This window comes from Tasmannia lanceolata, unplaced genomic scaffold (genome assembly GCF_043159265.1).
Source record: "Tasmannia lanceolata isolate RefF3 unplaced genomic scaffold, GAP_Taslan_0.1 ptg000012l, whole genome shotgun sequence".
NCBI lineage: Eukaryota > Viridiplantae > Streptophyta > Magnoliopsida > Canellales > Winteraceae > Tasmannia > Tasmannia lanceolata.
Window position 1 is genome coordinate 58262219 of NW_027518689.1, and position 27975 is coordinate 58290193.

Here is a 27975-nt window from a genome sequence, read left to right on the forward strand (position 1 = left end):
TAGCAAAACTAAGGTATTAAATGTCATGTATAAGAAAACAACTCAAATCCCTTCTTGGACATCTTTTTGTGCCTTAGGTGAACAAACATGTTTATTACTTTGCACCTAGTTCTCCTATCAAAACCCATTCTATTACAAGCTTAATGATTTTCATCAAATCTAAAGAATCATAGATGGGTTAAAAATTAGTGTATTTCCAAAGAGCTTTAATTGGATAATCTCAAGACTAAGATGAACCTTAATATGTATAGATATGATATATGTATTTTGTTCAAGTAGTCATGAAAGTTCATAAATGGAATACATGTGTCCAAGGTAGTTTGCATTATTTGATACATATATATTATAAAATCCTTAGATCTTTCCCTAAGTTCATAAAAAAGATATATATTATATAGGAAAATTAAATCATGAATCTAGATTCAATGAATGACTTGAAATGAAAATATCATAGAAATCTAGAATCATATTTGGGCATTTACTCACTTGAGTAAAATTAAAATTCAGTAAGGTGGTTGTATACATTAGATTGTAATGGGAACATGTGCCTCCCACACATTTTTGGTTTTTAATGGGCTTATGCACCTTGTGCCTAATGCCTTGTCATTTTACATGTGGTTGTGGATGTAGATGTAATGTTTGGACCATGCACATTATGTGTCATGCATTTGTGTCCAAACATGGTAGATTATCCATAGAAACCTTGATGATCATATCTTCTCATAAGGTATACTCTCACCTTCATGAATCATGGATGTCTCTCTAAGACATGGTATTTTATTGACCATTCTCACTATGTCTTAGTCTTATAGAATTGAACTCAAATTGGTATATACATATTCTATAGTTATTACCCATTGTTTGATAATATCTACACATATGAGATGTTAAACCTTAATATTAAAAGTCACTCAATTGGTACCCTTAGCCTTCTTAGATTCTAAGTGGGAGATGATACATTCACATTAATTAAAATATCTAACAAATTGGTCATGTGCCAACATCTCAAACATGAATAGGTATACATTTATATGTGATCTCCCTAGCTAGTTATGTATATTACATACTTAGGGAAGTAAAGCGTGAATTTGAAAAATATTAAATCACAGTTAGGGGAGCATGAGCCAAAGATTGAAATTTTTTTGTGCTATGGTTGTTTATCATGATGAGCTAGACTATGGCTATCATTTTATCATGATAAACTGACACTTGGAGAGCAAGTGTCATTGTAGCCCAAGGGTTGAGTTTAACTTGATATCTTTTGGAAAATATATCCAAAAACCTTTGGAGTCTATGCAAGGACATCCCTTTGGATTCATGCATTGCATGATTCATTTTCAAAGAGGAAGCTTAAAGGTAAATTTGTCCTTAGTTACTTATCATATGATTCCTAATATGGTTATCACCTCACATATGATAAGTACTCTCATTTGGAGCATGATTGCTCCACATGGGTTGTTCGGGCTTGTCTTGTGCTTTATGTGTGTTTTAGAGTTTAAGACAAGAAGCCCATAGCCTAGGTCTTAGTGACATATTCTTCTAGGCTTTTTGACTTAGGATGATCTAATATGATGTCATCTATTCCGAGAATAAGTTTTGGTGGCCAAGTATTCCATTGTCATATCTTTAGCCTATTATGTCATGTCATGCCTTAAACCTTAAGTTTACCTAAGGCCAATGACAAATACTAAGGGGGAGAGCTAATCTTTGCTATTTTTATGTTCACATGGATCATTGTGAGATGCTCACATTGTCCATTCAAATATATCCCAACTAATAGTGCTAAAAATTGTATATTCTTCTAGATATACATTCATAGGAGTAAACTAAAATTGCTAATCTTAGTTTCTATGAATTTGAGTGCTTATCATGTGTATTTTTACTTGGCTATCCTTGTGTCCATGATAAAGCTAGCCGTCATGTCATATATCCTAATAGTTAACCATATTAGGATCAAATGCCCATTTATTTGCATAACAATTTAAGAAAATATTTTTAACTTGAAAATATATATTCTTGCTTATCATGATGAGTCTATTACTCCACATCATCTCATGATAAGATTCTAATAGAAATTTTAAAAACAAAAGGGGGCTTATCATGCTAAACTATACACTTGCTTGTTTTCTTTCATTATAAGTAAAATATAAGCTTTAACTTGCTAATCTATTACGGGTTATAGGGTAGATTTATATTGGATTTATATATAACCCTAAAAATTTGTGCTAAAATTAAAATGTCTCTTTGTTTTGCCAACATAGGCTTGATTTATTTTGTGATTATTCATTTCCTATGTTGATTGTCTCTTATCATGCCATATATACTTTGGATTATACTTTGATTTTAATTGGTAACTCATGATAAGAAGTTAGGGGGAGCATCATATTCTCATTGAATATCTTTGATGCTTTATGTAATGGTGCTTAAATGCTTAATCCTTCCTTTTTGCTAGTGCCAAAATGGGGGAATTTGTATAATTGATTAGATCCATTATCATATGCATTCTTGTATTATAACTTGTTAAATATAACTCATGCATATGTTGAGGGGGAGTAGTAATGATTAAACTGTCTATCTAATCCTCATAAGAGGTTCCTCCCACCTATCTAATCAATTTGGTTTGTCATCATAAAAAAGGGGGAGATTGTAAGCCCAAGGGTTCCCCATGGGTTCATTCAATCATCGTCTTTTGATGATTAACAAACGCAAATTGATTAGTCGTTTATGGACTGATCATTTGCCTTGAGTGTTGTGCTTTAGACTGGTCCTACACAAGTTAAATCATACTAGCACACACCTTGTTGGCCTATGCTTGAAGATAAACCAACCAATGGATAAAGGAGCTAGAGCATTCTTGGACAAACCACACCTTAGAGGATCTACCAAGGAGAAGCTCAACATCATCCATATCAAGCATTGAACAGACAGAGAAGATCATGAAGGCCAAAGCTGGAGGACCAAGGAGCTTGTACCACAACTTGAAGATGTCAAGCATGGAAGCTCAACCATAGAAGATCATAGCTCAAAAGAAGAGTTCAAGAGGGTGATAGAAAGGGTAGAATGTATTCCTATCTCTCTTGCATTTTCTCTTGTCAAGGCACATTGTTTAAACCCCTAAAAATATATTTTTCAAAGAGACTAACACACCCTTTAAGGACTTAAATGGATAAGTGAATAGCCATGGTGGTTTACCAACATGTTGGGACCCATATGACATTCAACACAAGAATGAACAAAACAGAGTTCCGAAGCAACAACCTGGACCAGCAACTAAATCCTATCAAAACTTGTTTAAAATATTTTCAAATATTTTTGAAAATATTTTTAACAGATAGCTCTCATTTTTCTCATATCCGTAGAGTATAAGAACATCGAAATCTAATGAGAAACGAATGAGATATGAATTTTTCAAATGGGACACTGTTTGTTGGAAATCCAGTCTCGGAACTCCGAGAATTATTCTCGGAGCTCCGAGAAATGATCTAGGTTCTAAAATTAAAAGCTCTGTTTGAATTCTTGGAACTCGAAGAATTTGTTCGGAACTCCGAGAAATGTTTTTGTTCAAAAAAATATAGCCGTTGTGGTCCAACAGCTAGTTGATTATTTGTCCAAGTTTTGACTGTTTTGCCCCCCAAACGGTCATATTGAGTTGGGACACCATATATACCCATCTAATGGGTCTAAAACAAGAGATGAACATTGTCCAACTTAAAAAACCCCTAGAAAATCATTTGTGAACTAATTTTGGGTAATTTCTCTCAACAACCTCTTGTGTCTTGATTTGAGAAAATCATTTGAGATTGGTTTAGGCATAAACTTGTTTATTCTTGAGAGCATCCTTGGAGCTTTAACTTGCATTGTAGCCTACATAGAGGCAAAGCTTTTATCTTCTTCTTTATTCGATCGGTGGAAAGGGCATCCGTTGTTTTTATTTCCCTTGGGTGAAGCGCTTGGATCTGAAAATCGAACAAAGATTCACTTCTGTGGCGCACCCTCAGACGAATGGGCAGACTGAAGTTACGAACAGAATCCTGCTCCAGGGGATCAAGAAGAGATTGGATGAAAAAGCAGGTCAGTGGGCAGATGAACTTTACCATGTCTTATGGGTGTATCGTACCACCCCGCGTGCCGTGACGGGGGAGTCACCCTTCAACCTGTCTTTCGGAACTGAGGCAGTAATTACCGTTGATGTTGGTGTCCCATCTCCTAGAGTCACCAACTTCAATGAACAGCTCATAGGAGACGGACTCCATGTGAACTTAGACTTGCTGGAAGAAATCCGACAAAAATCCCGTATCAGAGTGGCGACCTACAAGTAGAAAGTATCCAACTACCACGACGTGAAAATACGCCCAAGAGAATACCGCGCGGGCGATCTAGTACTGAGGAAGGTTGCTGTCTCTCAGCCAAAGAGGGTAGGCAAACTCTCCCCGACCTGGGAGGGGCCGTACCGAGTGAAAGAGATCATACGCCCAGGAAGCTACAAACTGAAGACACTTGGCGAGCACCTGCTGCCCCATGCCTGGAACTCGAAAAACCTTAGAAGATACTACCAATAGCCTACCACCTTCGAAGGCCCGGGAGTGGATCCCATTGTAATTACGCTTGGATCTCTGGAAAATGAAAAGGTTACCGATTTTCCAAGCTCCGAGTTTTTCCGCTCAGGTTATACAAGCCTCTTGGGTCACCCAGCTTCGTCTCCAGTAAGACCGGAGGCGCACTTCTGGTCGGGAACGAACCAGGATAGAAAACCAAACAATAAAAATCCGAGTTCTATAAACTCGGATACAAGCCTCTTGGGTCACCCCGGTTCGTCTCCAGTAAGACCGGAGGTGCACTTCTGGTCAGGAATGAACCAGGGTAGAAAACCAAACAATAAAAATCTGAGTTCTACAAACTCGGATACAAGCCTCTTGGGTCACCCATGTTCGTCTCCAGTAAGACCGGAGGCGCACTTCTGGTCGGGAATGAACCAGGGTAGAAAATCAAACGATAAAAGTTCGAGTTCTATATGAATACAAGCCTCTTCGGTCACCCCGGTTCGTCTCCAGTAAGACCCGAGGCACACTTCTGGTCGGGAACGAACCAGGGTAGAAAACCAAGCAATAAAAATTCGAGTTCTATAAACTCGGATACAAGCCTATTGGGTCACCCCGGTTCATCTCCAGTAAGACCGGAGGCGCACTTCTGGTCGGGAACGAACCAGGGTAGAAAACCAACCTCCAATAAAAATCCAAGTTCTATAAACTTGGATACAAGCCTCTTGGGTCACCTCGGTTCATCTCCAGTAAGACCGGAAGGGCACTTCTGGTCGGAACAAAACAGGGTGGAAAACCTTTGCTCTAAGATCCAAGCCCACAAACTGAATCTTTTTTATTTCAGTGGCCTGAAGAGCCAGAATTAACTAGTGTAATTGAAGCCGAGATGGACACAAGCATAAGCAATAAATGACAGAATATAACCACTCTATTCATGAAAGCCCAGATGGGTAGATGTACAAAAAATGGGCCTCCGAGGGCCATAACAAAAAGAATTTATCCCAGAGGGCCAAGCCAAACAAAAAGATCAGGAATCCTTGCGACTATCGTTCACCTGAGGCTCGTTCGTCTCCGGGGCATCCACGACTGGAAGGGCACTCTGCTCGTCCCCTCCCCCGGCCTCCGGCTCAGGCAGGATAATGCTGTCCAGGATGACATTTGGATTAGCCCCCTTGACTTGCTCAAGGCAGTCTGAGAATCCCAACTTGTAGGACTCGGTAGATAGGTTGATGAGCTCGTCTTCTTTTTTTGCACGGCCTCCTTTTGCCTCTTTTGGGCCCTCTCTCTCTGCTTGTTGAGGGCGTCAAGGGCCTTCTCCCCTTGGGCGGCCATTTCACCGTTTAGCCTCCTGATCTCCTGATCCCTCTCATCAATGGAACTTTTCAGCTCCTCGACTTCCTGCTTTAGCTTGCCGATTTCAGCCTCAGATTGGGTAATCATTGTGGAAAAGCCCCGGCTCTTCTCTCAGATGTCATTATAGTAACATCCGATCTGCGAATAAAAGGAAAGGATATGAATAACAGGACATGCAGCGCACAAGTAGGAGCCAAACTAAAATCAGTACCTGGTAGATTGAAGAGAACATAGTCTCCTTGGCCGTGCCCGGAGGCTCGTTCATAACCTTGAGCTTGTCCTCCTTCAGCAAGCCCTTGGTGATAATCTCTCTGGCGACCCGGCTATCTCCTAGGCCGGTGTCGTTCTTCTGAACGCCCCAGTTGGGGCGAAAAACGTTGTCCCCGGGCCGTGTAGAGGGAGAAGCAACGCCAAGGACCACATTCTGGCCAGATCCGGCTCCCCAGCCATAAGCGCCGATGATCTTCACCGTTGGTTTATTCCCTTTGGGCGTCGTGTCCTGGACTGGTAACGGACTGGAAGTTTCGAGGGCCTTCCTTTTCTGGCCCCTACCAAAGGCATTCTGTCTCACCTTCTCCAGTGCGGACTGCTTCTGTAACTCTGAAATTCACCAGGAATAAAACCGGCGTCAGTAACGACGAAAGAAAAAAAAATCTCAGGAATAAGGCTAGCCTAAAGTCACCTACGTGCCCGGGTTGCAGTACTAATGCTGAGCCCGACCAGGATCTCTTCGCTAGAGAACTCCGCACAATGAATCAACCCTCTCGATGCAGCTCCTCACATATTTGGGCAAACGTGAGCTTATCCTCGCCCTCTAGGAGCGGCTTGCGACTTAGCACAAACGTGTCGGTGGTGGGCCATTTTAAAGGAACCGGCCATGGCCTGGTAGGCTGTCCTCGACATAGAGGAACTTGTTTTTCCAATTATGTATGGCGGTTGGGATGCCAATGATCATCTTCACCTCAGGACTCTGGCTGATATAGATCCAACCTCCGTCCTTATGCCTCTTCAAATGCACGCACATACGGAACAGTGGTATGGACAAGTTTCTTTGGAGACGACATCAGACTAGGTACATAAAGCCGACCAGCGTCCTCCATGAGCTCGGCGCAACCTGAGCTGGGGCCAGGCCTAATATCGGAGAACCTCAGCAAAAAAGGGGGGGTAGGGGGAACCTAAGTCCGGCCCTTAGGGCCTCCTCGTAAACACAAACATCGGTAGTGTCGTTGCTAGCCCTATCTCCCTCTATTGCCGCTCTCAACCTGAACCGCTCAGGAATGCAATACCTATCCCTAATCTCTCCTAGTTTGGACTCATCAAGGATGTTCTCCTCATAAAGGGCCTGAATATTGTACAGAGGATTGGCATCCATCCGAGCCTCAGCTATAACCTCTGCAGCCCGCCCCGGAATGAAAGAGGTGGACGCCTCGGCAATATAACTCCCCTCACTCACCTCTGCTCGGTAAGGGCTATCTGCTCGGACTGGGGTGGTGTTTGAGTCTAAAATCACCTCATCCCCACTATCCACGAGCTCATCAAGGGCAACTACACTCACCCTATGCCCTGCCATGTACAGGCCGGGCACCTTGGTCGGATTAGATTTGGTCCTCTCCGACGAACTTGACCCTGAACTGCTAGCAGAGGCGGATTCCCCTAAGGACAATCTAGAGTCCAACTCAGAACTAGAACTACTACTGGACATCAAGAGCACAAAAAAAGAGGGAGAAAGTCAAATAAAGGAAAGACGCACTAAAAAGAAGATTACCGGTTCGAAGAAAAAGGCTCCTAATTCAGTAACGACCACGACCACAAAGCTAATCACAAACCCGAATAGGCAGAACAAAAGCGAGGCAGAGGGAAAGTAAAAGTGAAAAGTGAAGAGTGAATGGGTAACTTACCGCTTCTTATAGCCTTGGAGGCTTGAGGCGGTTCACATTCGCGAGCCAAGGGTCGCCACGTGTCCCTCATTAATGAAGCAGGGTACACAACGCGAGGCGACGCGTATGTATACGTACAGGGATACGTATAATACATACGTGTATAGTGTATGTATGTACTTTGTATGTATATGTGTACAACATGTGTATGGAAAATTGTCCAAGTCTTTGATATGGCGTCTAAAGCCGGCTAGGATATGGCTCGTTGCACAAAACGACAAAAATCTGGTCATCTCAAGCCGGCCACGATATGGCGCGTGCATAAAACGACAAAAATTTGGTCGTCCCAGGCCGTCCAGGATATGGCGCGTTCATAAAACGACAAAAATCTGGTCATCCCAGGCCGGCCAGGATATGGCGCGTGCATAAAACGACAAAAATCTGGTCGTCTCAAGCCGGCCAGGATATGGCGCGTTTCACAAAACGACAAAAATCTGGTCGTCCAAGGCCGGCCAGGATATGGTTCGTTGCACAAAACGACAAAAATCTGGTCGTCTCAAGCCGGCCAGGATATGGCATGTGCATAAAATGACAAAAATCTGGTCGTCTCAAGCCGACCAGGATATGACGCGTTTCACAAAACGATAAAAATTCGGTCGTCCGAGGCCGGCAGGCCGGCCAGAATATGGCTCGTTGCACAAAACAACAAAAATCTGGTTGTCTCAGCCGGCCAGGAAATGGCGCATGCATAAAACGATAAAAATCTGGTCGTCCCAGGCTGGCCATGATATGGCGCGTTCATAAAACGACAAAAATCTGGTTGTCCCAGGCTGGCCAGGATATGGCGCGTTTCACAAAACAACAAAAATCTGGTCGTCCCAGGCCGCGCAGAAGGCTTGGCCGGCCAGAACATTCCACTTCATGTTTCTGATCATCCCAGGCAGTGCAGAGGGCTTGGCCGGCCAAAATATTTCACTACATGTTTCTGGTCGTCCCATGTCGTGCAGAGGGCTTTGCCGGCCAGAGAATTTAACTTCATATTTCTGGTCGTCCCAGGCCGGGCAGAGGGCTTGGCCGGCCAGAGAATTTTACTTCATGTTTCTGGTTGTCCTAGGCCGTGCAGAGGGCTTGGCCGGCCAGAGAATTTCACTTCATATTTCTGGTCGTCCCAGGCCGTGTAGAAGGCTTGGCCGACCAAAATATTTCACTCCCTATTTCTGGTCGTCCCAAGCCGTGCAGAGGGCTTGGCCGGCCAGACTATTCCACTTCATATTTCTGGTCGTCCCAAACTAGGCAAGACACCAACGACAAGTTCTGTTAAACCTCCACAACCTCCCCATCGAAATATCTTCACGCATGACCATGTCCCATATCGAGGGACATCATCAGATATTGAGATGCAACACATCGTCAACCAAGGAAGCTTTCCGCAGACAGTTTTCCTCCACCTACCCCCGCACGAGTGGTCCTTGATGGGGTATGAAAAGCCACATCCAATTAGCTGTCGACATGTGGCCCCCGAAGGGCCCACCATGAAGTTGACACCAGCCCCAGGGGTAGCCTGGTAATCTGCTAAGAGCAGGTAAAATCAAGTCCACATATGGGCCGACATCTGTCCCGGGGTTAAGTAATTCAACCACCCCAGTGCTCTCACTATAAATAGCCTTCACTCATGATAAGGTGGGGGATCGGATTCCTAAGCTATAATTCCAAGTTTTGGCTTTACTATTATGCTCATACTGACTTCAGTGTCGAAGGGCCCGTCCGGAGCAACGACTCTGGGTTGGTCTTCTGACCTCGTGAGCTCTTGTGCAGGGCATAATACTCTTAAGTCAACACCTTGGGCCCGCCAGATCGACTCTTTCGTCACTGCCGTATCTGTTACCAATTTTAGGCCTAACAGTCCTTAAGAAGCACGGTTGGTGGGTTGAGAAACTTGTGTATTTTTTTATTGAAGGACTTCTCATTGGACTTGGCTACGTGAAAGGTTATGAAATGACCATTATCATATGTGGTTTCGTGATTTTATGGCTGTGGGGAGCTCCCTTCCCGAATTTCATCTTTGGTCGTGGTAGTGACAACTACTATGTTGTTGGTGATGTTCATCCTCGTGGTGCGATTTCTACCGGGCGCAGTGAAGATGGTCGTACCTCTGATAGCTTCTGACCAGGTTTTTTTTCTCTCAGTAAACTCAAGTGCAATGTTTTTTGGTTTTGTTCTTTTCTATCTTTTTTAATATTTTGATTTTTGTGTTGTAGCTAATCGTGCTGAAGAACCGAAACGTGAGAGTGAAGAACCTGTTTATACTGAGAATACTAGTGAGCATGATGTGATTACACCCATCCAAGGTATTTTTTTTTATTTTTCATTTTCGTTTTTTTTTACAGTTGAATTGAATATTATGATCTTTTATTACGTGTCTCGAAAATCCTATGTAGAATGTGGTATTGTTGTAAAGAGTAATTGATTTGATTAAATCTCTGTTAATTATAATGATCTCAATGTGTGCTTATATAAAGCAGTTAAGAGATAAACAAGACAGATAAGAAGATAAGATCAAATCAACCTTATGAAGAGATAAGCAAATGGCTGCCTAATCTAAACTAACTACTCATGATCCAACGGCTGAGATGTATCATACTCTAACATGTTGATCATTGGGTTATGGATCCAAAATCTCAGAATGCTTTTGAAATTATGGAGAACTAGTTGCATACCCGTGCGATGCACGGGGTGACAAAAGAGAAAATTTTAAAATTATTTTAAAGGAAAAAATACATTCGTTGAGAAGATCCAATATGGGAAAAAAGAGTGATAGTTCTTATAAATGTAATATGGGCAAAAACAATGTACAAGGCTGTGGTGATAGAAATAAAAACGTAGGTATTCTCAATTCGGATAATTTTTGAATGCACCGTGGGTTTCATGAACTTAATAATGGACAAATCAAAGGAGGCATTCCATTGCTTGATGCAATTTTTTATAAATATAAGATTGGATACAAAAGGAAATATGGGTTGCTGAAGAACAAAGTCATTCCATTGTTTGATGCTCCACGAAATGAAAGAGATTGGATTATATAAACTCAGTTTCATTGCTTGATGTTCCACCAATTCCTCTGTGCAATCTCCCTTTTCTCTCTAATTAATATTAGAAGCAAAAAAAATCTCGAGCGCACAATTACCAAATAAATTAGTACCAACTATCGAACAAGAAACAAAATCTTGGCTAAGCTATAAAAAGAAGGATTGCCATAATTAATGTCCTTCCCCAAAATCCATCTTTAATATGTGCAAGAAGATTGTCACAAAATAATCTTCAGATGTAAGAGTGTAGGGCACAGTAGAGACATTTTTACGCCACAAATAAGTATGAGAAAAGAATTTTCAGTAAAAGGTAAAAGGTCAGTTGTTATGAGGTTTTCATCTGAACAAAAATAGAGCAAGTGGATAGGAGAAAGTAGAGTATTATCTAGATTCTTGTCAGGGTTGAATGAAACCTTATTTTTCTTTATGATAAAGCCATGCGAGATAGAAAGAGGCTCACCTTGGAATATCGTCGATTGGTGGAGATAATCTAAAGTTTGAGAGAGGCAGAGATAGATATGGGATACATTTGGAAAGAGTCCTCCTTCCCAAAGTCTTTGAGAGTGAGAAAAAGATGGATGTGATATGTTTGGAAAGAGTCCTACCTCATAAAGTTTTTAAGAGAGATGGTTGTTTGTAACAGAAATTGGAAACGTCTAAGAATGAAGAAATGGCACAAAAATCATGGGACAATAGATATGGTTTGTATATATCTATTTTGAGAGGGAGAGAGAGATAACTGTTTTCTTTTTATTAAGAAATCCAGTTCTAATAGGGAAACCCAAAATTTAGGAATTTTAATGCGTATGGAGAGGAAGTTACCGCATAAGAAGAGGAAATTGACGAAATAAAGAGGTAGAGGAACTTTTGAGGAATGAGAAAGTGGATAATATCAACACATTTTCTCTTAATAGATGATTACTACTTAAGAATCCTCTGAGAATACGAAACTCAGTGATTGCGATATTAATAGCTATTTATAGCGAGATTTTCTCTCGTAATAGAAGATTACTACTTAAGAAACCTCTAAGAAAAGGAAACGCAGGGAATCAAAATAGAATCAGCTGTGTATCTTATAGCTATGATTTCTTTATGGAAACCCATGATTTTCGAGTAGAGGAAAATTTGATAGGAAAATTGGATAAAGATCTCAGCCGTGTATTTTATAGCTATTTTTTCTTTATTGAAACCCACGATTTTCGAGTAGAGGAAAATTCGATAGGAAAATTGGATAAAGATCGAGTAGAGGAAAATTTATAGCTTTTTTTCTTTATCGAAACCCACGATTTTTGAGTAGAGTAAAATTCGATATGAAAATTCGATAAAAACAAATGGGGAGTAATAGGAGTGCCACGTGGCGCAACCACATTTTCCAGGATTCTGTTTTACTATTATATTATATGATATGGGGGTGTTGTTTTGGATCACCAAGATTATGTTTCCCTTCCAAATCATTAGTGCTTGTCGGCAAGAAATTTTTGGTCGTCATAGACCGTCCTTGTCGGCAAGAAATTTTTTCCAGTTATCATCTATAGACACCCCATTTTGACAGAACCCTAAACTTTTGTTTTTAAATGAAAACCCTTTAAACTAGTATATTAGTGTCCCATATTCTTTCTTAGAATAGGTTAGGGTCCCAATTAGGTCCTTTAAATTTTTTTCAGAATCCGTTTATGTTTGCCTAGTGACATGAGTGAAGTAGGTATTGTAGTTTTGTATAGTGTAGCATAAGGAGGGTAGCCTATCCAGTTTGAGGGTTGTCATGTCAGATTAATTAATTGTCCAAATAGCCATAAGAGGGTGTCTCTGGACAATTAAAAGGCGTGAATTAACTTTTTATTTTCATTAAACACTTTTCTAGTGGACCACCCTATCATTTTAGAACCAAGTATAATATCACATATGGGGGTGTCCTAAAACAACTTAAAGGGGTTACTAATTTTCTGAAAAATCTATAAATAGATGAGAGGGGGTTCTTTTGCAACATTTTTGAGGTTCTCTAATCAAACCCTAGTAGAGCTCTTAAGAGAGAAATCCCCAAATCCTCGAAACCCTAACTTGTGTTCCTCTTTTCCTTCTTCTCCGACCAAATTCTGGCGTGGTTGTCGGAACTCCAGCCGAATATTCCTTTGTCCAATCATTTTTTTCTGTGCTTTTAGCAGCATAATCAATGTTTCATTTTTGTACTATCCTCAAACCCTAGATCCAAGCCTAAAAATATCAAACCCTAACTCTTTGAATGAAAGGTTTTGACCATGATATGTTAAGAGCCTAGATCTGCTTGTTGAAAAATAGAGAAAGAAGATCGAAAGAGAAGGTATTAGGCTCAAATCTCAGATCTGTTGATATACAAGGTGCGTTTGGGCGATAAGAATATAAAACTTCATTCTATACTCATTCTGGTATTAATTTCTATCAAATTCTGGTGAGGAAATTCAAAATCTGAAGCTTCGTTCATCTCAATTTCAGGTAATTTAAAATTTTTGTTTTTTTTGTTTAGAGCATTTAGGCATGGATAATCAATGTCTCTTTGTTGATTGCCTGTAATGTGTCTACTATTTCATCAAAATTTATGGTCAATTTCATTTGATTATGCTTTTGATTCAATTATATTGTATAATTTTGAACTGCTGAAGTAATTTGTTTAGGAATTGTTTAGGAACTGATATATGAACAATCCAGTAAGGATAAAAATACAAAATTTTTCTTATCCTTAGATTCTATTGTATGAAAAACGAGTTTTATTTTTCATATTTCTGAATTAGTTTTTCTTTATTTGAATTATGAGCTAAAGTGATAGATAAAAAATGGAGTTTTAACAATGTTTTGAGCTATGAAATTGGCTGTTAGCTTATGTTTTTAATAAAAGTTATTGATAAAGATTAAGTTTGGTTACACGAATTGAAAATCCATTTCTTTCGTGAGAAATACTGATTCAAAAGGCAAGAACACTATTGGAGTTATATGTACATTGATTTTTCATAAAAGAGAGAGAATGATACAGGTTATTTCAAATTTTAAGGGAATATATATGTTCCTGGATTGTGTTTCTTTGTTGAGGTAGTTTTTCGAAATCCTTTGTTGTCTGTAAAGATCCTTTGAAATTTTGTTCTTAAACTTCTTATTCAAGCCTTAGATGTAGGCCTATGTATGGTTGTTAGGTATGAATTGTGCTAACATTATTTCTTTGCATAAGCTGGGCTTGAAATCTTTACTTTATTTTGTAGCTTATGGGAATTTCTTTTAGGACTTTGAGGGTAGTGCCTTTATGGAAGCATAAGGAGTATGTGAATTTCTTTTGTTGTGTGATCCTGCTCTTATATTAGCATACAAATGCGTACTTGATCAATTGACAAAAGTGCTTGTGGACCCCGATCCGAGAGAGGCGGGGGACGAGCCCCCACACGAAGTCTCAGGATCATCCACGTGAATGGAGAGCTCTACCAAGGAACTCTCGAAAGAATGTGCCTCTCACAGTATGAGTGGCGATACAAAGGGAGATACCTCTCGATTCGGGGACTAGCCCAGATTCAAGGCGTACCTTAAACAAAGAAGAGTCGCCATCCAAGGAAGTGGGCCATGGATCCCATACTATGCTCTGTTGCAACGGATAACCAGAGATATAAAAAGAAGGTTTGTGCCTGGTTATGAATTTGGAAGGTCCGAAGAGCACCTTGTCCGCCCAAGTGCAAGCACCTGGTCTCTTATGCCATTTATTATTGATTTTGAAGAGTTTTGAGTGAAAGTCATGTGAAATGGGAACATATATCTCCGAGAAGACGTCTACCTAATCATGCATGTCTCAGAGATGAATAATAAACACACACAAAATAAATGAAAGAAGTGTTGCCTAAGAATATCTAAGTTATGAGTGTTATACCTAATTGGTGTCTGAGTTCTGGTGTGCAAACACATGCATGCTACAACTAAAAGTATAGGATCTGTACATGAAAGTAAGAAAACACAGCAAAACACACAACACAAATCAATTCTATACATGACTGGACAAGACAAATCTTAAAACTCTAATGCAAGACTTGACTCGGACCAGAATGGCCATCCACCCTTGCTGCACTACGTATCCCGGCCTCGGGAAGAATCGGAGTCAACGTAGTTCGATGACCTATTCTAAACTACGATGCCTAACCTTCTAGAACCGCTATCCTAGACTCGATCCACTAGACTCGACTGATTTTTAAAGTTTTTTGCACAATTGTTTAAGTTCATGTGATTTGTAATTTTTAGGACTCTCTATATGCCCTAACTAATGCAAGTTGATTAGCCTTAAGCTATTGCAGGTGGACCCTACATCCTATGTGTATCTAGGCTGTGCATCCTAAAGAAAACCGCGGGCTGACTATATGCTTCCTATTCTAGCCATCGGTTCGACTAAATGTCTAACCGATCGACTCGAGGCCTCTTAACTCTAGGGACACTCACACGACATGACACACTATATCAAAACAAACAGGACAGACTCCTAACTCTAAAACACCCCAAACATCTAAGACAGACTCCTCACTCTAGGGGAAGATCTTTTTGAAAAGGTTTTGAAGAATTTTTGTATTTTTGGAAGATTTGAAATGTTTATTTTTAAAGGTTTGGCTGGACTTGGGATGTGGATCCCAAGCTGCACTACGTACCCTGTTGAAAGGGATCAAGCCAACGTAGTTCGGAACAGATTTTCCTACTACTCTCCTAATGACTCAAAGCTTTTTGAGATTTTTGAATTTTTAGATGTTTTTGAATTTTTTTGACTCGAGAGGACAGCATCCTATCATCATAAGGGTAGGACAGACTCCTGATATCCCGCAAAGGTTGGACAGCATCCTATGTTTTCCGGGGGAATGAACAGAATAACAACTCTGCAAGGGTTGGACAGCATCATATACCTTGCAAGAGTGGATAAAGATCACATGATTTGATGAGAGGTTGGATAAAATCCTAAATCCTATGATGATAGGACAGACTCCTGAAAGATTGACTCTCTAACTAAAGACAGACTCTCTAGCTAAAGACTAACTCATATACGAAAGGACTGACTCCTAGCACTAAAGGACAGACTCCTATGCTAATGACTCTGAGAAGGCTCTAATGAGACATGACATGTCTCCTAAAATAAAATGATAAGTAGGGCCAATGAGACAAAGCCTGTCTCCAAAATGTTTGAATTTTCCTACATGAGACATAGCTTGTCTCCTCCAAAGGGTGTGACATTTCTACACGAGACATAGCTTGTCTCCTAAAAGGGTAAGATATTTCTGCACGAGACATAGCTTGTCTCCTAAGAGGGCTTTAGATAACTCTTTCATTGCCCTTGCAATGTTAGAGGACCAATGTCTAAGGATGTCTAAAAGACTAAGAAAGTCTACCTAATAAAAAGGAGAATGCTATAAGGACTGTGCACGTCCATTAAAGGATGGGCTTGGGCTAGCGCCTTCATCGCCCTTAGAACGAAGAAAGGCAAAGATTCTCGTAAGAAGTTAAGAATAAAAAAAAGCAATGAATTTAATTAACTTAATCTTGATTTCAAACATATCTTTTGTATCTAAAAATATAATTTTCACTCTCATTTCTAAATTTATCAATATAAACATCATTCAAACACCTGATTTCCTTTTTCTAATTTTTCAAAGTAATAAAGCTTCCCTCTCATGTAATAGAGATAAAGATCTATCGTCTATAAAATCTCTATAGGTTTTAAAGCATTCATGTCATATATGAAAATTCCAACAACTCATTGAAGCATATAACAAGATTCTATTAACATATACCAACGATCATAAGCTGATTAAAAAAGAACAGAGAAGTCTTGGTCATGTAAGCTCCCAAAACATATGTGTTGAGGCATTTCTCAAAAGAAACCAAAATAAGATAATATGATATTAACAACCATCAGCAATGACATAGACCACGCCCTGTTTGAATGATTGCACCAAATCTATTTCATCTACTTACGCAAAGATGCATTATAAATGTTCACTCACTGAATGAGTAAGGAAAGTTTAACCAAATTTAAGCTACTAATGAAACATACGTGAACAGAGACATGAATTTTATGCAACTATTATGTAGTTAGAATTAGTGAGTGAAAGGATGATACATAAACAAAATATCAAACATTCACTCTACTATGAAAGATAAGCTGAGCTGGGCAATTATTGGGCATAATTATATCAAAATATGAGCTGAATTAGGGGCTAAAATAGTGCAAAACAGGGAGTAGAATCAAAGGCTAAGTTAGTATAAAATAGGAGATGAATCAAGGACTGAATTAATGCAAAAACAAGAGATTGAATCAGAGACAAATTTTAAAAGAACAAATGTCAAATATGAAAGACCAAACAGGTTTTACATAAGCTACAGAGGACTAAACATGATGAAACCAAACCAAGAAAATTGTGTAAATATTCAGACATGACTTTTGGCAGAGGTTACTGTTAGCATTATTGTATCCTCATTATATAATTAGCACATAACATCTATGAACCAGAGGCCATTATCAGATCATGGATTGGATCACAAAATTTCATTTTCATGATAAGCAATACTTCTATTTAATCAAGACTAAAATCACACTCAATTGCAGCTTCGTCACTACAAGCTCTAACAAAATTGATAAAAAAAATCTGCAAATCTTAATTATCAGCTCATTGATATACTTCATAAATCGTTAAGCCAATCAAACATGCACAAAACACCGTGTTTACAAAGGTATAGCTGATAAAACACATACCTGAGCTCCTGCAAAATTTAATTGAACAGATCAACTGAGAATTGAAGCGAAATATACAGATCGAAGTGTAAAAGGCTTAATCAGCTTGCTTTTGGTTGAAATTTGCATTAGCTTGTAAAAAACAATGATCAGATCCAACGACTCAGATTCAGATAAAGCAATAAGGTTAGGGTTTAGACATCTTCTTTCTCTTCCTCTCTTTTCTCTATAGTTTCATGATGCAGATTTAGGGTTTAAGAAAAATAAAAATGATGAAATATCAGGGCAAGGTAGAAAACGTGAGCTAGAGCTGATTGAGGAAGGTTCAAGCAAGGAAAGAAATGGAGGCTCGCCGGCAATTGGCCGGAATTCAAACGGAGATGTCCGGAGAAGATGAACGGCTTAAGGTTCGGATCAAGATTAAATTTGAAGCCGGTAGAGGCGCAAAAACAACTGTGATGTTGAAGCCGGCCGGAGCTCTTGATCTTGCCGAAGCTTTGGCGATCCCACCGGAAAAGGTTGATCGGAGAAGATAAACAATCGAATCTTAGGGTTTCGGTGACGAGATCTACTTTATCTCTCTAGGTTTTCTCTCTCTTTCTCAGATCTTGCAGAGATGATAGTAGAGAATAGCGGCTAGCCGAAGGATGAAGATGGACCTAATAGCATATTCCGGTGATAATTTCCAACAGAAAATGTGGTCAAATTCAAAGCATAGATCCACAAGAAAAACTCAGATCTAGAGATTTTTAGGATTCAAGTTAGGATTCGGATGTAGTGAAAGAAGAGGATCATGATTGAACAGGTCAGTAATGGAGGAAAAGAAATGAAGATCCAAAAAGAAAAGCTAACCGGAGGAATAATCGGAGTATGACCGGAGCAGGAGGAGCTATGGTGAGGGTTTTGAAAGCTAGGGTTTAAACTAGGGTCTAACAAAAAGAATTCAACAACTTAATGAAAGAAGGAGAAGGAGAATAGAAGATATGACCGGGGCTTACCGGAGCTCACCGGAGAAGACGAAGATGATCGGAGACAACGAAATGGCTTGAAGTAGGGTTTGCCTACTAGAAATGGGGGAAAATGAAGATGAAAGGGATGAACTAAGGATTAGGGGAAGAGATCTATACTTAGAGGTCAGAGATCCGGCGCAAACCTCCCGGAGAAGATGATCGGAACACCTTCTCTCTCTCTCTCTCTCTCTCTCTCTCTCTTTCTAATTTTCCAGATCTGAGAATGCCATTTTTTTTTAAACGAAATTATCAGCCCATTTATAATAAACCAGGGGTGCGGATATTGGCACCACCACTTGATGGGCGCACAGTTTTGCGCAAATTTTTGATAAGCGCACCACCGAATCGTGTCCTATTCGGATCACGATCTGCTCTTTCCAGGATAATACACCCCCCTGTTCTGATTACACTGCGGTCCTCTCTCGGCTCGTTCGCTAGTCAAACGAGCTCGAATTTTGACGAAATTTTGCAGGGACCTTGGTGGGATCCTACCCTAGCTTAGGGTGAATTTTGGAACCCAAATTCATTCATTTGATGGGATTTTGCACAAAATTGGAAGGTTTAGGGCACGATCAAAATGGGGTGTCTACAGTGCTATTTATAGCTTCTAATTTTAATTGCTATAATGGATTGATCTCTACGTTCTAATGATGATTTTGTCTGGGAACTTGACCATTTTATTGTTTTAGTTTGTGCTTTCACTTTTTTTTTCTCATGTATTTATATGACTGGCAAAGCAAGATAATTTTTTTTATAGTATGATACATGTTAAAGGGGAGTTCTCTACAGTATAGTTATACATATATAACAGGGGCGGCTGTCTGTACTTTTTCACTTTAATGATGTTGATCCTACTATGGCTATTGTCTATTCTCTTTAATAGGAGTGAAACCTTTTATCCCATTTTAAGATATCCAAATGAGAGTGTATAAACCCAAGGGTAACGGAAAGAGTGGCCTCATCTGGTTAATATAATTGTGTCATTCCCTTTTATTTTCTTTGTTCAAATCAATCTTGTAATTCTCTATATGGTCTGGGAATACCAAAAGAAAGAGTTCGTCTCAATAGCTCATTATTTAGTTTCTCATTCAACTCTTTTCAAGGTATAAAAAAAAGAGTAAGTATGTCTAATTATTCAGTTCTGAGTTTGCCTTGTAAAATCCCACTGTTATATTCACTCATGTATACCCACTTTGTGTTCATCTCAGCTCTATCATATTCCTTAGATAAATTTTGTGTAGTTTAGATTCTTAGAAGTTTTGGATTCTGATAGATTATGAGACATCAATTCAACATGTACCTTGATAATAACGTTCCCTGTTTTCATTCATATTTGCTCAAAGGAATATACTTTATATGCTTTCACTTAATATTGGAAAATATACAAGATGTTGTTATGTATACTTCATTCACCTCAAGGGCTTATATTTCACTATCAAGCTTAAGTCGGTGAGCATGTGTGTTGGCTTTTCTCATCTTAAAGCTAAATCATTTTTCATTGAAGAGTTGATGATGAATAGATCTTTTTCTTTTCTTATTATATTTATTTTATTTACTCTAAGGCATTCAGTCTTTGTTTAAGAAATATGATTGAAGAAATGGTCATCATCTCTGATTTAATGTTTGGGTAAAAAAAGATTTAATTGAATAGGAGTATAATTAGATTATTCAGTATACAAGTCATTTGTCTTAGATCCCAGGCATTCATCCAGTGATTAATGGCTGCATGTTGTTCCTTTAACTCTTAACTCATCATTTGCAATTATTTTGTCACTTTGATCAGCCTCTTTGTCTTTATCACTTGGCATGATAATGTTGTGACAGCTTCTACCCCCCTTAACATGAGAATATCTGTTGAATAGGGTACTTTTCTTATATATTCTGTTAAAGTTGATTTGTACAAGGCAAGAGGTAATCTCAACAGTAGTGAGACAAGTTGAACTAGTGCAGAAATTTAGACCCTGAATCTTGGAATTTTCTTGATCATTTGTTGCTTTGGATCCACCCATCTAGAAATTTATACTGTGCTCATCCTTTTAATGTTTTCCCCTATGGTCTTCATGTCCCTGCATGTATGATCCTTATCTTCACAACTTATAAGGGTATTCATTTTGTGCCACACACTTGTTTACATGATTTGGGCTTTGTCTCAAGCTAATTTGAGAATTTTCTTTTAGACTCCAAGCACTAGTAAATGTATAGAGAGAAGGAAAGGGAACTGTATGTGGGGTTATGTGAACTATCTAAGAATTGTTTGTCATTTAAATCTATTGTTGTTCTTTTCTTGTTTAATTTGGGAATATCTATGCACTTAGCTCATAGTTTATATCATGGAGGCAACTTCATCTTGATAAAGTCCCTCTACTGATTTGTTTTTTTGTAAAATGTCAATAGTGTCTGAAACTTATGCTTCTATAGTATGTTGGGAATATTAAATCTTTGACACTGATTGAAGTATTGATGTGTGAATCTTGATGAAAGTATTTTTATTACGATGATTTTTAATCAAATTTATTCAATTCTTTCTCTTTCTAAGACTTGTCTAATCTCATGAGTGTCTCTTTTCTTATTCTTATTAGGGATTGCCAAATCATTTATGTCCCTAATTCATTGCAATGGCGATGAAGGAGTCATCCCAAGCCCATGATTTTAGGGGACTTACCAAGTCCTAGTAGCATTTCTCCCTCTCATTTAGTAGACTAATCTAGTCTTTTAGATACCTTTAGATATTTTAACATTTTCTCATTGCAAGGGAAATGAAAGAGTTATCTAGAGCCCTCATTTTTAGGAGACTACTTTAGTCTCATAGTGATAGTTCCCAACTTTATGAGGCAAGCATTGTCTCATTTAAAGAGTTACCCCTTTGGAGGCTTGCCCAGGCTCATGATTAGAACATTTTTGTAGAAGACTAATGTAGTCTTTCTAGTTGCCTTATATCTTATTTACCATTGCAAGGGCAATGATAAGGATACTTGGAGCCCACCTTTGTGTCCAGGAGACTTGCTTAGTCTCATTAGCACCCCCCATCTTTGGTAACGTTACTAGAGTCTTTGACTTATTTGCACCCATTTTTAGTGTTGGTTGTTTAGGATTCTATTTCATAGACTGTTAGTTTGTCCTATGGCTTAGGAGTTGGTCATTTAGAGTTGTTGTCATTCTTTTTTATCTGAGGCTCGCATAATCTTATTAGAGCATTGCTTGCTTGGGATCTTAGATCATTTTTCGCTGTTCTTGGGACACTAGTTTACTTGTTGCGGATCGTCTCTTTGAGACACTTGTTGTTTGTTCGGGGTTTTTCCTTTAGATTTAGGGCTTCACCCTAATTTGTGGTTGTGCTTGCGTGTTTCCTTTAAGAATGAAAACATTTAAAGGTAAAAAAAACATTGAAGAATTTTAAAATCCAAAAACGTTTAAAATTTAAAACATCTAAAAACATTTGAAAACCTTAAAAATTCAAAAAAACATTTGAAAGTTTAGAGTTTTTAAAGGTAGTTTAGGAAAGTTTGTTTCCGAACTACGTTGGCTTGATCATCTTTCACAAGGTACGTAGTGCAGCTTCGGATCTTTATCCCAAGTCCAGCCAAACTTTTGTAAATAACATTTTAATTTTTTTTAAATAAACAACTTTAAAGATTTTTGGAGTGTAGTTAGGAAAGTTTGTTCCGAACTACGTTGGCTTGATCCTCTTCCACGAGGGTACGTAGTGCAGCTTAGGATCTTTATCCCAAGTCCAGCCAAACTTTGTAAATAAATCTTTTAAACCTTTTAAAAACATAAAAATCTTCTAAAACATTATTTTCGTAAAGATCCTCTTCTAAAGTTAGGAGTTTATCCTAGATAGAGAGTTCTAGAGTTAGGAGTTTGTCTTTGATATGTTGTGTGTTTGTTTTAGAGTTAGGAGTTTGTCCTAGCTAGGTACGCTTCCGTCTGGTCAGTTGGCGATTCACATTGCCGACTGATTACTAAAATAGGATGCGTTAGTCTGCCCATTGTTTTCCTTCGGACATACAACCAGTTACATATAGGATATACGAACCATTTGCATTAGCTTAAGGCTAACTTGCATTTATATAGGGCATATAGGGAGTCCTAAAATTCACAATTCACTTGAATTTAAATAAGCGTTAAAGAAGCTTTAAATAACTAGTCCGGTCTTTTAGGTCGAGTCTAGGATAGATGTCTACATGTCTTAGGCATTATAGTTTAGAATAGGCGCACAGAACTACGTCCCTCTGATTCTCGTGGAGGCGGGGATACGTAGGCAGCTTGGATGAACATCAGACCATCCAAGAGTCGAGGACAACGTTTAGAGTTTAGGGTTTGTTGTTAGCATTTTAGGGTTTGAGTATGTTGTTTTGCATTATTTTTGCATAGGTACATGCTAGTGTGTTTACTCTTTTCTTCTGGTTATCTTTATTTTTATACAACCTCTGTGTTTACATACGCTTAGCTGTAGTGTTGAGTTGTTTTCTCTATTGCTCTTTACCTGTTTAGATGTAGTGATCATATTCTTTACTGCTTTCTTTATTGTTATTTTACATGTTTAGTTACAACTCTTTACTGTTTTCTTTATTGTCATATCACATGCTTAGTTGTAGTCTCTTTATTGTCATATCACATGCTTAGCTATAGTTCTTTTAATGCTTTATCATTTTTCCAACTTATCATATCTGCTATATACTGCTTAGTTGTAGTTGTGCATGCGTTTGTTACTGTTTTCTTAGATGTGATGAGTCAGGATTAGAAGTGTTGAGTTAGGATTGGGATGTTTGTTTTCTTTTACCCATCTCCGGGTCATGCATGTTTAGGTAGACGTCCTTCTCGGGGATATTTGTTCCTATTTCACATGATTTTCGCCCAAAACTCTTCATAGTTAATAATAAATGGCATAAGAGACGAAGTGCTTGCACTCGGATGAATTGGGGGTGCTCTTTGGACCTTCTCCATTCGTAATTAGGAACGAACCCATATATATTTCTGGTTATCCATTGCATAGAGGATTTATTTTTTAGGTTCCATGGCATATCCATGGATGGCGACTCTGAGTTATTTTAGATACGTCTTGGTTTCGAGCCTTGACTCCGGATAAAGAGGTATCTAGTTTATATCGCCACTCGTGCTATGCTATGAGGGTGGCACCGTTTCAAGAGTTCCTTGGTAGAGTTCTCTTTCACATGGATTATCTAAAGACTTTTGGGGGCTCGTCCCCCGCCTCTCTCTCAGATCAGGGTCCACATCATCGTTTCAGTTTCCTCTCAAATTTGCAAAAAGATAAAAAGTCAAGTGGGTTTTTTTTACTAGTCCATTATTTACGGGGTACATCGTATTTAACAACAAATGAACGGCTTGGATCATCATATGGAGTGAAGTATTTTGTTTATGATTCACATCTGGATTCTTTATTTTATTTTTCTGTGGTGAGGGTAGGGTCTTCGAAGTTGAAGTTTTTGTTTGATCATATTCTAACGCAGCAAGGGACCATTTGGTTGCACAAAAAATTGGGTTTTTTTAATGGGAAAATAAGTGAAATGTCTTATTTGCCATTGGGAAGTGATTATGGCAACTCTTTTACACTAGACGGGCGATCCCAAATAAGAAAAAAGTGGTGAATATATTGAAATCCCACTAAGCAACCCAAGATGGGGGTAAATTGGGTGTCTTTAAAAAAATTATCCTCTTTAAAAACTTTTGTAAGATTAGTTTCAAAATCTTAAATGAATATTCTCTCTTAGACCTTTTGTCAAAACTTGTTAGATGACTTTTGAAAACCCTAGTTGATTATTCCCTTTTTAATCTTTCTATGAAAATACTTGGTGGTTGATTAAAGATTGTAAATCCCACAATAAGGTAAAGGAATTAGATGAATGGTTTCTTTTAGGCCTTTTATCAAACACTTGGTGGAAGGCTCATGCAAACTTAATTAACAAGATTAAATGGGCTAATTAGCAAGGTACAAGATAAGCAAGTTAATTACCATTGCTAACTACTCACTCAATTCTAAGTGTATAAATGCAAGCACAAATAAGAGTGAGGGTGAGAGAGATAAATACCACACAAGAGACGCGAAGATTTATAGTGGTTCGGTCTTAACCCCAAGACCTACTCCACTCTTCTCAAGTTTTGTCTCCTTGAGGAATCCACTATCTTCCAAAGAACTTAAATACTGCATTCCTTTCGCCTTGTACAATCCGAGCGTCCAAGCTCCAAGAGTCTTAAATACGGCGCCATTTATTGCCAAGTTTACAATGAAGAAGAAGATTGAAGCACACTCTTTAGCCTCTTGAAGGCTTGATACAATGTAAAGCTCATTAGAATCTCTCAAAGATAATTACAAAGATAAGCCTAGGTCTAATCCCTTTAGATATACTCAAATTGAGGCACAAGGGTGTTTTCCACTCTCTAATATGTTTACAACAAGTTTAGGAATGAGAGAGATTGGTTCACATGCTTAGGGAACCCATATATATAGAGAAAACCCAAAACTAGCCGTTACAATGGCATTTCTGTAATTCTGGGCAGCTTCCCAACGGATCTATTTCAGGGCATTTTTGACATTTTTCAGATTTCAGACTCGGTTTTGTAAAATTCATATCTCACTCGTTTCTCGTCGAATTTCAACGTTCTTATACTCGATTTGAACGGAAATGATGAGCTCTTTCTGTTACAAATATTTTCAAAAATATTTAAAAATATTTAGGATCAGTTATGATAGGATTTATGACCTGATCTCAAAATTCAAGTGCTAAGTGTGCCGATTTGAATCTTTTGCAATTCTAAGCTATTTATGGCACTAGGGCTTTGGTCCACGGGTCTTTTCCTTATATTCTAATATTGTTTGGGACCTTATTAGTGACTTGATTATGCCTCAACAAGGGATACCTAAGTGGGATTATATTATACAATCTAACACAAGACTCATTACTCACATCTTCAACTTTAAAGCTCATCTTCAAGTCTTGGTCTCTTGCATGGATCACTCCTTCAAGTTGGTTCAAGCTCCTTAACAAGTTGTTGATCTCCAAGCTTTAGCCTTCATCGATCTTTCTTTGTTTGTTCAATGCTTTGAGATGACTAATGTTGAGCTTCTCCTTGGTTGATCCTCCAAGGTATGATTGATCAGTTGTATGCTCTAACTCCTTTGACACGTGTTTGGTTCATCTTCAAGCATAGGCCATCAATGGTGTGTGCTAGCATGGATTAACCTGTGAATTTCATATCCATAGCACAACACTCAAGGCAAACAATTAGTCCATAAAAGACTAATCAATTGCGTTTGTTAATCATCAAAATAAGGTGATTGAATGAATCCATGGGGAACCCTTGGGCTAACATATATCATTTGCCATTGTAACAATATTTGTGGGCTGTAAATTTTCCAAATGCAAGTTATATTTTGCAGCTACTTGCAGTCCTGTGTGATGCACGGGGCGAAGAAAAAATTATGAACTTACAGATTTGTACAAATCAATTTAGAAACGTTCCTATTTTTATGGGATTCTTTATTGGGAAAATTTAATGCGTTAAATATTTATTGAAAAACTATGCATATTTTGCAATTTAGATGAAATCAATTTAGAAAAAGTTTCTATTTTCTGTTTGAGTTCAGTTGAGTTGAGATTTTTCTTGTTTGTTTTTTTTATCTTTTTCTGTTTGAGTTCAATTGAGTTGAGATTTTTCTTGCTTGGTTTGTTTACCTGAGTTTGATTTTTCTTGAGTTGAGATTTTTGATCTAATGAGCATGATGAGATTTTTGTTGGTTGTTTGTTTTTTGGATCTTTTATTGATCTTTTTGCCTATTATTTTCTATTTGTGGTGGTGAAGAACAGTTTGTGCATCATTCTCGTCATGGATTGCACTCGATGGATGGATTTGCCTCCAAGGCCAAAATCCGCACCATCAGTGAGGACGAAGGTCAGATGCCCACCCTTTTTTCTTATTCTCCTTCTTCACTTATTTCTGTTTATTTCCTTATTTTCTTATTCGTTTATTTTATTTTGTTTTTTTACAGAATCAGATGATGGAGAATGTGGTATGATGCCGCCATTGGATGGGTAGTTAAGATCTCGATCTGATGCCCACATTAGATGGATGGGTTGTTTGCTCTGGTACATTGGTGCAATAGTGGTTTCGTTTTGTGGTCGACTTAATATTAACTTTTGTATTGTGGTGTTTGGTAACCTCATTGAACTATCTTAATTGTTATTTTTGGTACTTTGTTACACATCTCATCTAGTATTGTAGTACTCCCATGATATACATGGAATGATAGGATTTCTGATATTATGTTTTGTGACAAATCACTTTTATCTAGTTTTGGGATATTATGAATGATAGGATTTCTGATATCACTTTTACGGAATGATAGGATTTCTGATATTATGTCTTGTGATATTATGTTCTGATATTATGTTTTGTAACCTGTTGTGGTTAAATATTTTGTTTTGTGCCCAACTAGGCAGTGTTATATTAGAAATGATAAAAGGCGCCCCTTTTATTATATTTTTTAGGAAAAATTATTAAAAAATACAAAGTTTTGTCTAAATTGTGAATAAAGAGTAGTGATTTAATTTATAAAAAAGGTGTTGTCAGGTGAGAGAATATGGCTTTTAGGACAAATATACCCCTCCTACCTCTTTTTTCCCTCCACCTTTTTTGCAACTATCCTAATGCACTTATTACCATCTCACCTACCACCTTCTTCTTCCTCAAGGCTTTTCTAACATGAAAAACTCCATGGAAGGGTTTTGAAGGTTGCCATTTACAACAGGGTTTCGTATTCACGAGGGTTTATTCATGATAAACTTATCGAAGCAGTGTTACAAAATGCAAAGAAAATTGATTTTGAGCTTAAAACTGAATTTTGTTGTTTTTCCCATTTTTAAGATAAATCCATTTTCTTTGCATTTTTGGATTCTAAAACATCAAAACCAAGCTTCAATTTATGGTTGCCTGCATGTCACTAAGATCACAATGTATACCCCTATTATCCTTGGAATTATTACTCAATTTGAAGATAAAAATCCTTAGAATTACCCCTATTCTACTGGCTTCCGTCGGAAGTCCGAATAAAACTTTGGACTTTGTAGACACCCCATTTTGCTCTACCTTAATCGATAAAGAAATTAGGGTTTGTTTTCCGTCGGTTTTCCAATGTCTTTCTTTCCCGCATCCGTTTGTTACATTTCTAAATATTTTTGGTCATTTCCGTCGTGTTTCGCATTTTCCCGCTAAATGTTGAGAAGGATTATTCAGAAAAATCTAAACTAGGGAGAATTTGTACCCGTTTGTGTGGAACCCGCTGGTGTGGGACCTGCTAGTGTGGGACCTGCTAGTGTGGGACCCGTTTGTGTGGGACCCGCTGGTGTGGGACCTGCTAGTGTGGGACCTGCTAGTGTG

At 38.4% G+C, this 27975-nt stretch overlaps 1 long non-coding RNA gene across 1 annotated transcript in view; it reads left to right on the forward strand.

Moving 5' to 3' along the window:
• Positions 1-26968, forward strand: part of LOC143887483 (uncharacterized) — a 34953-nt gene extending 7985 nt beyond the window's left edge. The window contains exons 2-5 of the long non-coding RNA XR_013254198.1: positions 9584-9938; positions 10027-10116; positions 26406-26490; positions 26588-26968. This is a non-coding gene — a long non-coding RNA (uncharacterized LOC143887483). The remainder of the gene's footprint in view (positions 1-9583; positions 9939-10026; positions 10117-26405; positions 26491-26587) is intronic.
• Positions 26969-27975: the final 1007 nt, after the last annotated feature.